The sequence below is a fragment of the Ptiloglossa arizonensis genome, chromosome 3 (genome assembly GCF_051014685.1).
Source record: "Ptiloglossa arizonensis isolate GNS036 chromosome 3, iyPtiAriz1_principal, whole genome shotgun sequence".
Lineage (NCBI taxonomy): Eukaryota > Metazoa > Arthropoda > Insecta > Hymenoptera > Colletidae > Ptiloglossa > Ptiloglossa arizonensis.
Genome location: NC_135050.1, coordinates 24,683,667 through 24,697,215, shown reverse-complemented (window position 1 = coordinate 24,697,215; position 13,549 = coordinate 24,683,667). Strand labels below are relative to the sequence as shown.

Sequence of the window (13,549 nt, the reverse complement as noted above, 5' to 3'; positions counted from 1 at the left end):
TATTTCCCGCGTGTACGTGATATCACTGTTATTGCACATCGTTTGCGACACTGTACTCTTCGGACGACACGCTCGCGATCGTCATTATGTCAGCGGGAATAAGTGGTCAGACATTTAAGGTCAAGCAGCTTATATCTGCACGCACATATGCGCTTCGCACGGCTTCGATGACCCGCTTCTTGTTTCATACTTTCCTTCGAAACTTTCTTCTCTGGAACTATGCTGCCCTTAAAAAACACGCGCGTATATCCGCCCGTGTCGCGACCATTCGAAGGACAGCTCTCGACACCGTTACCGATTTTCGACACCGATACGAAAAGTTCATTCTCCGTTTCGTGGAATTCAGTTTACCGATTTGAATTTTATTCCAACGATTCAATAGTAAAAAATTCGAATATATCATTCCGACAAATCGAATTAAAATAATCGAGAAACCTCGAGTAAAATTTAATCTATATATTTTTCATATTTTCTATCCACAGAGACTAGAAGAAATTAAAACGAATTCCAGGTGAACAAATTTAAAGAAATTTAATTTAACGCAGTAAATTGTTATACATAGCAATTTGAAGATCCAATTCTGACTAATAATTTCATCATTCTGGCCCGTAAATGTCGTATATTAACCTCGATTAAAGTGTACCGTACTCGAAGACTTCCCCCGGTAAATGTTCACACGTTGGAATTTAATGGATTACGGTTAAAAATGAATTCGATCGTCTATAACTGAAAAAGGACAAGGTTCTTTGCGTATCTTTCCAAGTTATTAGCTAACCGGTGGATAAATTGTTCCGATATTTACAATTTTTAACCAGTCGGTATTCACAAACCAGGCAAGAAGAAAACCATCGATGAACGGATAACGAGTTCAATGAATAATCGTTTACCGGGAGTTCTTCATTAATTCTCACGAGTGAGAATTTTCCAGACCGTGTAATAAAAGTGTCGCGGTATTTATGCTTTCCCCGAGATACCAGTTACTACAATTTTTACACTCTCTACAACATCCGGTATGCTTTTCATTCGAGATACACAAACACTTGGAAAGATTCCCCCGTTAAACGGTCGTTAATATCGATAATCTGGATTTCGATATACTTTCTTCACCTTGATAACGATTGTGAGTTAGTATCGTCGAACCTAGCAGCTCGTTACGCGGGAAAATTAAACGATGGGAAAACTTTGATCGCGCACCGTCTCCAACACGCGTCCTGTTTATTTTCGTGCGTTTTTTATCCTCGTTATGTTCAACGTTGGTCTCTACCGAAATAGAAATCAAATCGACAAGAACGACGCGTTTCGATTATTTTCTGTAATACGGTTGCACGTTTGAAACGGTGTAGATAAACGTCACGGAAATCCGTTCGCGAGGATATCAAATGTTCTATCAACGAGACAAAAAGAAATTACGGTTATCAGAGCGTTGCTTGAAAACCCGCGAATTTCGAATCTCTCGTGACTTTTACAACGGAAAATTATCGTATCGTTGAAATACCACGGTTTGGAATATTATTACCTTCAGTGCATTCGTTAAAGTAGTATTCTATAGTTTGTGATAGTATTGGTGAAATATCTATGCACAAAGTTGAATAACATTTTAACGAACTTTGTTATCGATTAGAAAATCGTAACATGTCTCGAGAATTGTTCAAAAACGACTCGAATATTTGTCTTAGAAATTTGAAATCGTCGAGAAACTACAATCTTAGAAATTTGCTGTTTATTTTATAAACTTTCATAAACGATGCAAGTTGTATCTGGATCGAATTTAAAATATTGTTCGCGATTTTTTGATTGAAAAATTGTCGACGATTATTGTACGTATTCTTCGTTAGAATTCGAAGAGCGAGAAATGGAGAAACGTTTGAAAATATAGTATCTTGCACAAAAATTCTCAATCCCTGGTGAACGATGAAAATATACGCGAAAATATACGCGAAAATATACTATGAAAATATACTATGAAAATATACTATGAAAATATACTATGAAAATATACTATGAAAATATACTATGAAAATATACTATGAAAATATACTATGAAAATATACTATGAAAATATACTATGAAAATATACTATGAAAATATACTATGAAAATATACTATGAAAATATACTATGAAAATATACTATGAAAATATACTATGAAAATATACTATGAAAATATAGTATCTTGCATAAAATTTCTCAATTCCTGGTGCATGATGAATATATACGTGAAAATATACTATGAAAATATAGTATCTTGCATAAAATTTCTCAGTCCCTGGTGTAAATCACTCCGAGGTATCGAAAGAGTGTCGATGCACCCGTCGATAAATTATCTCGAAATCCTGCTTTCGTTCAATTAAACGCTGGTACGTGCAATTCGTAAGACGTCTTCGCGCGAGGGAGATAAATTATTCGGTGAAAGCCGATCGAATTCTCCTTTCTGTACTACATGGTAACCGTGACCAACGCATCCGAGTAATTACTGCCCCGTAAACAGAAACAAGAATTCAAAGAAAGTGAATAGATACGGGGAAAGGAGTGCTTGGATAAGGATCGCGTTGAATTAACCGTTCTCCGAATGCAATTATAAATTACCGATCGCTTAATAATGACCAGTGATTATTGAATTCTTACGGTCGCGAAACGAGCTGGAGTTAACAACGATAACAATGTGAAATCTGGTGTATCGAGAAATTAGAGTCAATCGTAGAAACCTGTGTAGAATGTGTCCAGAAGGAACTTGGAGAAACGAGCATAGAAAGTAAATTAAACATCGGTGCACAGACTAGTCGTTTTCGAGATATTCGTCTTTTTCTTCTGTAGACTAGTCGTTTTCGAGATACTTGTCTTTTTCTTCTGTAGACTAGTCGTTTTCAAGATACTTGTCTTTTTCTTCTGTAGACTAGTCGTTTTCAAGATACTTGTCTTTTTATTCTGTAGACTAGTCGTTTTCAAGATACTCGTGTTGTTCTTCTCTAAACAAAGTAGTCGTTATCAAGATACTTGTGTTTTCTTCTCTAAACAGACTAGTCGTTTTCAAAATACTTATGTTTTTCTTCTCTAAACAAAGTAGTCGTTATCAAGATACTTGTGTTTTCTTCTCTAAACAGACTACTCGTTTTCAAGATACTTATATTTTTCTTCTTTAAACAGACTACTCGTTTTCAAGATACTTATGTTTTTCTTCTCTAAACAAACTAGTCGTTTTCAAGATACTCGACTTTTTCGTTTTCAAGTCAAGTTTTCCATATTCTCTTTTTAAATTATATTTCCACTGTACAAAGTTTATAGAACTGTACACATGAAGTAAACACTTCACGAGAAAATAAAGTATGTTTCTCTATGCAAACTAACCTCAATCGATTGTGGCACCTTGTTATAGATGACCTTGAAATGCAGTAGTGTTTACACGTTTGGTAGCATTTTCGAAACGATCGATCGCCGTTTTAATCCACTTTGAACGCTTATTGTACAGCACGTGCAACGATTCACAAAAATTAGGTTAGATTAATTATACTTCTGACACACCCAGTGTACACTCGTTACTTTCCTCAGTTTCATTATCCAGTTCACATTTCACCTGTTGTTTAGACACGCCCTGTATACACTCGCCTGATACGAAAAACCAGAGGAAGGATCCACGTTTTTACACGATTATTTATAACCACCATTGAGCACGTTACCGTACACGTTGCTTCTCGTTTCCGATATTCGATGCGATCTCCATAGTCTGACGTTTCACTCAGCAACGAGCAGCGTATTTTAAGCAATCGCTACGAGTTATCGTACACGGCAGCAAACGTGTTATCCAGTTAGGTTTCTTCTTCGAAGAATTGAAATCTTTTCAACGAATTACAAAACGATCCGTCAGTTGGTTATCATTACGTAAACGAACTCAGGTAACGAAATCATAGAGAAGAGCGTTCATCGGCAAAGATCCAACACTCCTCTCTAATACATTCGTTAAGATACATGACGATAGCAAACGAAAATAACTCGAAGGCCTTTCGTGCTCTTCGATCCGACATTGAAGTTTCGTGATGCGTTCTCTTCTAGATCACGCGAGTTGCCACACTAATCGAACGAGCTACACGTAAAACAAAATCGTATATATACTGTACATCAACGTTCCCTCCTCAACAACGTTACCCACACGTCCCATTTGTATTCATCTACTTCCACTTTACGGAAAAGTGAAAATAATTTCTAGGTTGGTGAAAGAAACGGCGCATCGACTTTTTCACGGTTTTCTCGGAAAAACCGACTTTCACTTTATCGCGGATGAATCGTAAAAAGTGTTGCGCGGCGAACTATAGTCATCGAGTGAAATCTCGTATTCAACGGGAGGGGCCACAAAAAGGGGCCGTGTTCTATCCTACGATGGAAACAAAGAAAACGTTCGAATGGAGATTCTGAACAACGAAACGAATAGAAATAGATGTTCTCAATTCGGGGATATTTTATTTCTCGGATGGTAAATTGTTTCGTCTCGATTCGAACACAGGGTACGTAGAAAATTGTAAATTTCAGGGATCGATGGAACTCGAAGAGGTACAAAATGTCATAATGCTTCGAAAATTAATTTACTCGGAGGTAAATTTTTAATATATCGATTTCAATGAAATTTTTACGTAAAGATACTTACAGAGTGTAATGTCTACCGATACGATGAGGGATGTTGGTTTTTATATCGTTAGAATTAATTAAATTGACGACTCGTCGATCGATCCATCTATTAATTAGACGAACTCTAATTAACGATAACGTAGAACCTCGATACTTGCACGAACCTCGTCCAATTGATAAGTGGAAGGGATGGTCGCGTAGCAACGAACCTAACAATCGATTACACGATTGGTCGAGCACAGACCGTTGAGTGGTGGGGATAATGCATCGTGTAAGCACTAATTCTTCTTATTGGATCGTCGCGTGCACAGGGTGCATTATGCAATTGAGACGAGTTGTAACTCCTGATTAGTCGAAAATAAAGGAAAGTAGTTAAAAGTAACATTGAACATCGTGAGAGAACCTATCTCCCCGAGAGCTCGTTCATTTCACAAGCGTAATAATACACCTTTCGAGTTCAATTTTACATTTCTCTTCGTCTTACGTTATTTTTTTATAAATAGATTCTTCTCTACAAATAGAGAAATTGCGGTAAAAATAAACATTTCGCCGAGTAATTTTTACTCCACTCCCAACGAAAATTAATATTTCAATTACTTTCTATTGGAAAATTCACTGGTTCAATTTTTATTTACAGTTTCGCCACAAATTTTCGGTAACTTTAATTTCTCGATTATAATATTTCATATCCACTGTGGAGGATATTTGCAGTAAAAATAAACATTTCAACCGGGTAATTTTTACTCCACTCCCAACGAAAATTAATATTTAAATTACTTTCTATTGGAAAATCCACTGGTTCAATTTTTATTTACAATTTCGCCACAAATTTTCGGTAACTTTAATTTCTCGATTATAATATTCGATATCCACTAGGTTCTTCAATAAATTTTGTCGTTTCTTCCATCGTAAAAAACTACTATGACACTTTGACTTTCAACAATCATAAATATACGAACGAGTCGACAGATCTACATGAAACTTCACACACGAAAATTCATCAAACGGTAGTCTCACCATTAAAAAAATAAAACAACGAACCCAATAGTTCCATTTCTTATCAAACAACAAAACTTATTCAGCAATCTATTATATATAACTAATTCAATTTCTTATCGAACGACGAAACTTGTCGAGCAACCTATTATTAATAAAAACAATTACTTATACGAATCAACCGTCCCACGAGTCATTATTTTACATTTCTTTTTTTTTTATTTCAATTATACTACACTCGTCGCGAAAATCACCTGAACTTGAAAAAGTTCCGGTAAAGATTCTCGCTAATCACGATCATCGGGATCATGCGTCTCCGTGCGGATTATTACGATCGTGATCATTAACGGATGTTTCGAAAGACAGGAACACGTTTTGCATGAGCACAAAAGGAAGGACCCCCGTTGGAAAACAACGTCGACGGAAAGCAATGAATTTCACACTGACCTACAGGAAATGATGGAGAATGTGCGGAATAATTGCGTACCGCCGCGGCCAAGACGTATCGTGCATTACACGTAATGCACGTTCCGCGTTATCACGCTCGAATGATTCCGCTCAGTAGAGCAGAAATTAGTAGCCAGTGGCTGCTGGTTGCTGCTCTTCCTGCGAGCTTTTGTCCCCTTTTGTCTCTCGTTTTAAATATCTACCATTCGTTCGACTTAAATGCTCGACGTGTTTCGAAATTTTATTAGATCGTTCGAAATGTCATTTTCCAAATTGGAGAATACGTAATTTAATAAAACGTTCGTACATTTTGAAAGAATCGTGTTTTCACAAAAAAAAAGAAAATAAAAATTAAATTACTTTTCGAACAACACAATAGTTCGATGATAGTCGGTCGAGTGGAAACACGAGCGTAATTTCGAGACGACTATGATCCAGTGACGAAAGAATGACCTTGACCGACAATCACTTGAGAGACGATCTCGCGAGCTGTGGGACACAGAATCATTCGAACGAGCGTGTATGGTGGTACTCGTGACCTTGACCTTGACAGTTAATTACTTGAAACACAATCTCGTATATTGTTCATTGTAAAATTACAAGTGGACGGTGGTACCCGATCCGTGACCTTTACCATCGATTCATTCGAGACATTATCGCGCAAATTATGGGTTGCGGAATTATTTCTACGAGTAGATGAAATTGCTCCGCCCGTGACCTTGATTGTTAATTTACTCGAGACACAATTTCGTAAATTGTGTATTGTAAAATTGTTTAGAGGAGCAGATGGACTCGTACACGACCCGTAACTTTGACTGTTAATTATTTGAGATATTATCTCGCAAATTGTGGATTAAGGAATTATTTCAACGAGTAGATGAAATTGCTCCACCCATGACCTTGATCATTAATTTACTCAATTTCGTAAATTGTGTATTGTAAAATTTTTTATAGGAGCAGACGGAGATACACGACCCGTAACTTTGACTATTAATTATTTGAGACATTATCTCGCAAATTGTGGATTAAGGAATTATTTGAACGAGTAGATGGAGGTGCTCTACCCGTGACCTTGATCATTAATTATTTGAAACACGGTCTAGTAAATTGTGCGTTGTAAAATTACAGGTAGATGGAGGTATTCAATCCGTGACCTTCACCATTAATTTATTCGAGACATTATCTCGCGAATTGTGGATTGTAAAATTATTTAGACGAGTAGACGGAGACACTCAACCCGTGACCTTGACCATGAATTATTTGAGATACGATCTTGCAAATTACGGATTGCATAATTATTCGAACGAGTAAATGGAGATATACTCCACACGTGTTGTTAAGTCCCTCGATATTGTGCAAATTTTTCTTTTCGATTTACAACGAGTACCTGATAATAGGTGATTGTTTTATTTTTGTACTCTTGTCAAAAAATGATTCATTGGAGTAACACGAGATACGATTGCGAACGATGGAAAGATTATTCCAAGGAAAAATTTCGTACAAATTTAATAAACGTTTAACACAGTTGTTCAAGGTAATAAATACGCAACTGCATATTTATACGTTTAGAGAATATTTTAGTTTCCGTCGAAGATAAGAGAAAAGTCGAAGAAGAAAATTGCTTGTTTCGTAAGGAATCAAATATTATTTTGTTCGTGATCGGTACAAGAAAAATATATCCCAATAAATGTTGATAATCGAACGATAAATATAATACTATAAAAACAAAGAATTCTTAATTTTCTAGGGTAAAAATTTACTATTAAACTCCCGTTCTTCGATTCCTAAAACTCTCATCTACAAATAACTTTCCCTTAGAAAAAAACACCCCACTCAAAGAAAAAGACTTTCAACATTCAGAAAATGAAAAATTCGAGAATAAAGCTATTTCAGAATGTTCCAACAAGAAACACGTTTGCAAAATACTCTAAGATTAAAATTTAGAAACATGTCGACTATTTAAATCAGACAAATTGTATATATCTAAAACAGGAAAAATATACTCCTAAAAATATACTCCTACAAATATTGATACTCCAACGATAAATGTACTAACATAAAACCAAACGATTCTAAACTCTCCACGTTAAAAATTTCCCATCTACCCCCCTTCTTCGATTCCCAATGCCCCCACCTACAAATAAGCTCCCCTTACAAAAAACACAGCACCGAAAAAAAAAGAAGAAAAACCACTTTCTACGTTCAGAAGATCAAAAATTCCCCGAAGCGATACAAAGACGGAGACTAACGGGAATAAAACTGTCTCGAAATGTTCGAACAGCTGGAAAGTCAAGTTCAAGGTTCGTCGAACCGCGTTAACCATCGAACCACTCGGAATAACCGAGCGTTCTCCTCTCTCGTTGGTATAGGAGAGTATCTCGGAGGGCAAGAAACACCTAAATAAAATCGTATCCTCGCCGATGTGTTTCATGTAGAGGTGTGCGCGAAAACTGAGCAAAGACTGAGCAAAGACTGAGCAAAGACTGAGCAAAGACTGAGCAAAGACTGAGCAAAGACTGAGCAAAGACTGAGCAAAGACTGAGCAAAGACTGAGCAAAGACTGAGCAAAGACTGAGCAAAACCTGAGCAAAACCTGAGAAAAAACTGAAAAAAAACTGAGAAAAAACTGAGAAAAAACTGAGAAAAAACTGAGAAAAAACTGAGCAAAGACTGAGCAAAGACTGAGCAAAACCTGAGCAAAACCCGAGCAAAAACTGAGAAAAAACTGAGCAAAAAGTGAGCAAAAACTGGGCAAAAACTGAGCAAAGACTGAGCAAAAACTGGGCAAAAACTGAGAAAAAACTGAGCAAAAACTGAGCAAAAACTGAGCAAAAACTGAGCAAAAACTGAGCAAAAACTGGGCGAAAACTGGGCGAAAAATGTGTTACGAGCGTGCACGTAGCGCGTAGTGGACTCGTTTTCACGGTGATCCGTGCCACGATACACCGTGCCGCCCATTAACGGAAACGGTAACTTAATTTATCGCAGTCTTCTCATCGACGGAATCACGATCGTTCGCACCAATATATTATTACTACTTTCTCCCCGGCGTGTCTAACATTTATCACGTTAGGAAACAAGCAACGAGAAACGGGGTATCGCGTTCCGTACGCGAGTGGTGTACGTACTCTCGAGGGGCGGGGGGCGGGGGCGGTCCTAATGATTAATTAACGCCCACTGTGGAGCATTTCGAAATTCGTGTAACGCTCGCGCGTCTCAATTCACGGTGAACGACAACACGTAACGCGTATCGACGTGTAATTTATTCCGTTGCCTTCAACCAGCGCCAACGCTTCCAATCTATCCCAAATACTTTCGTTTCGTTCCGTGGGGACGCGCGTGCCTCGATTTGCATAATTCGCGTCGGTATGTACGCGTTAATTGGAATCATCGACACACGTTTAAAGGTACGTGCGTCTGGTACCCGATTTTCGAATTTTGTTGCATTCTATATACGGGGGTTAACGACACAATCGACACCTTCGATGCTTACAACACGTTACTTTAATTCTTGGTTTCTTGGCAGTGTTTAATTGTTTTTTTTTATCTACTCAATAATTTCTCGATTAATTTACAAAATATATGGAAAAATGGGGTGTCGAGAAAATGTTGCGTCGCAACAGAACGTGTAAGGAATATACCGAATTTAGGTTTTCTTTAAAGGGTTTGGAAGAAACGAAGATTAATACTGGTAAATTTTTAAATAATGTTACTATTCTTAGCGATGGTAGAAAATAATTGTTATACCGATGATTTAACGAGTGTTTTTACTTTTCACGCGACGAATTGTCGAAAACCTCAACATTGTAACTTTTCCATAAGGAATTCAATAATTTATTGTAAAATGTGGAATATTTTATGTCAGAAAACTTGAAAGAATTTGCGTCACTTTGAGACGTTTACAAGAAACAAAGCTCAATACTTGTAAATGTTTAAAAGTTACAATTCTTAGCACTAGAACTACCAAAGGGATCAATTTGACTTGTTTGAAACGATTTTTTAAAATTACTCGATTATTAACGGTATCTTCCCTAACAATATTAATGGACAATTAACAAAACAGACAGCTTCTACTCGTAAATTAATCTACCCTTTCAAAATTTAACTTTCAAGATACGTATGCGACATGATACCAATAGTAATGGTGATAATTTTCAATGTATCTTTCGCTAAATTTCATTATCAGTTAAACAATCTTTTCTTATCTCATTGTAAATCAATGGGTTTATTGCCCAGAAATAAAAATAAATATCAGTAAATAAATCAATAAATAAAACAAGTAAATAAAATAATAAATCAATAAATAAAACAATAAATAAAACAATAAATCAATAAATAAATAAATACGTTCACTAGATAACTCTAGTGTTAGCGATACTAGAAGATAACAATCACCGATGCATTAACGAATATTTTTACTCCTCACGCTGCAATACGAACAAATATCGTGGTTCTCGTTAAACGTGGAAAATTCACATGACAGTTAACGCGTTGAGCGAGTTTAGGTGAACGTCCAGGTCCACGAATCTCGATTTACGGGCATTACGATGAAAGCCGAGCGTCGAAACGGGTCAACGTTAACACGAGAACGCAAAAGCTCGTTAATCAAACGCTTAAGCGTTTGAGTCGAGAATTTCTATTTGATCTAGGACTTCCCCGCTCGGTTTCTACTCAATTTCTCATTCATCGGTGGAGATCTCGTTTCGCGCAACGAAAAATGAAAACTTTAACGGGGACGTTAACTACGTACATTATACTCGATTACCGGGTAATTGAGAAACACTAATGACCGATGAAATTTTCCAGGTAATTGTACGGCTTTGTGAGATAAATTCGTGTCGTCGGTCGATACATATAAAAATGATCGATCGACGATATCTTTGTATCGATTGGGAACCAGCGAGTGAAAATACAAAGAAAAATGTCTAACGAAGCGAAACACGTTGCAATAGGTGCGTATCGATGTTATCGCGTAATAAACGTTGAAGAGGACGCTTGCAAATTAACATATATATCGAAAGTTCGTCTAGATTAATATTATGGGTATTTGCTAACGACCAAAATAAGATTCTCGAAACTTTCGTTAGAAATAGTATACAAGGAAGGATAATGTTTGATAATGTTATGCTCGAGTTACCAAAAAACAGGATCTTGTAACGATTAAATGGTGTATGATTGTAGAATTTAATTACAAGTATTTGTTCTTAATTTTAGGAGTTACTTTTACGATAAGTAAAATTACATAAAAGTACACGCGTGTAGTATTTCAGAAGAAATCGATACATTCAAAGTAGAAGATTATAAATTTTATTAATTCTCTCCTTCCCGCGCGAGACATTGGCAATTACGTCATTATTAACAAAGCTTGGCGCGCTGATGACTCTGAACTAGAAAGAAATCACTCGACCCACTTTACTGCTCATCGATTCTCTGGAGAAGTTTCTTTGCTTTCATATTTTCCAGTTTCAGATACGAGCCGGAAGATGGTCATTTCGGTTGGCGTTTTCTCACCTAAGTGTCTTTCCACTTCAACATCCTGTAACGTTTAGAAGCGAATCTCTTACGATCTTTTCGTTTTCATTGTTCTCGATAATCTCGTCGCTTCGGAGTAATTTACTTCGAAACCGAGATAAGAAAATTATACGAACTGCTCAAATTCTCGTTAACCGATATCGAAGTTTAAGTATTCTTAAAAAATTATTCTCTTCGTATCTTCGTAAAAATGAAGCGTAAGTAAAGGTAAGATCGAAACTTCGAGATTCGATTAATTGATAGAATTGAAAGAAATTAATTGATAGAAATTGAAATATTTCCGAAGAACGAGTTTACGAATTATTCTCATTATCTTCTCGTACGAAAATTCAAGGTCTGTGTACAATGGAATCGGAGCATGCCAGAATTAAACAGGCGGTAAAATTAACCGTGAGTTTATGCGGTTCTTCTGGCACCGTACATACATATGCAAATTCGGAACGAATATCGAATTCGAGTGTTCGAATGTAGAACAATTCGACAATTTCAATCCTACTTAAGAGTAATGGTGTTTTTCTTAATATTCGTATGGTTGGAAAATATTCTAATCCATTGTACTTATGATCATTGCTCTTGTTTTTCGCAGTGCGATAGTCGATCGTGTTCAATCAGGTTTCGATGCTTGGACTCGTCACTAGTAAATACAGAAGCGGCACGATGCACGTTATTCAAAGCGCTAGCGTCATGCAAATTTTCATTTTGCATCGTTTTGGTCTCGTTTACGATCGCCTCGACTCGCTACCGTCCGGGAGTTGCATTTGATAAAACCAGTTAAACAGCGTGGAAAAATTATCCATCGTTCTCGAGGCAGTCTCATTTAAAGCGGGTCTGGATTAATCGAATTTTTCTATCGCGACTATTCGAACACATCGACGACTCGAATATTTGACGGATACAATTCGAATACTCGAGTATTCGAATATTTATTGCGCCGATCTGAATATTCGTAATAGGTACGTTATGGATTGTAAATTAATTTTTTTGAGTTTGTCTTTTTGATTTTACAATTTTATTCTCAATTAAAATATTGTACTTTATTATCAATAGTCTATAAATTTCTGTTTCGATAAAGAAACATTAAGATGATTGAATTTTTCTGTTGGTATTCGAATACACCGATATTTGAATGATTCTATTCAATGTTCGAACACTAAAACACTAAAACACTAAATCGCAAAAAAAACACTAAATCGCAAAAATTACTAAAGCACTAAAATGTTCGAATACTAGAATACTAGAATACTCAAATGCTGAAGTATTCAAACACCCAAATATTGGATATTCAATTATTCGAATAATCAAATATTCGAATAATCAAATATTCGAATAATCAAATATTCGAATAATCAAATATTCGAATAATCAAATATTCCAATAATCAAATATTCGAATAATCAAATATTCGAATAATCAAATATTCGAATAATCAAATATTCCAATAATCAAATATTCGAATAATCAAATATTCGAATAGTCAAATATTCCAATAATCAAATATTCGAATAATCAAATATTCCAATAATCAAATATTCGAATAATCAAATATTCGAATAATCAAATATTCGAATAGTCAAATATTCCAATAATCAAATATTCGAATAGTCAGATTATTAAATTATTCAAAAGAATCAATCCTAGCAATACAAACGAAGCTCGATATTTTTATTCAACGTTTCGACCCATTTCTTCGAGTGCTACCACGACGAGAATTATTCGTTGTAAAATTAAATTATGCATTCGAATAGAATAGTTCTAGTCCTAATTTGGAGCGATGGTATTATCGACGTAACGAACATCGATTTGACAGGTAACGGAACTCAGTTGGAGAAGAATACCGGCTTATCTTCCGGGATGATGTCAGACTCTGAACGAACATTGCCACTCCGAAACGCAAAATAGCGTGCCGTGCCAGTGAAAACAAAACTGCGTACGGCATAAATAAACGATAAGGATCCGCG

The 13,549-nt window shown here is 36.1% G+C and overlaps 1 protein-coding gene across 5 annotated transcripts in view; it reads right to left on the bottom strand.

Moving 5' to 3' along the window:
• LOC143144593 (uncharacterized) overlaps positions 1–13,549 on the bottom strand; it is a 259,819-nt gene that overhangs the window by 59,563 nt on the left and 186,707 nt on the right. The gene's annotated exons all lie outside the window — the stretch shown is intronic.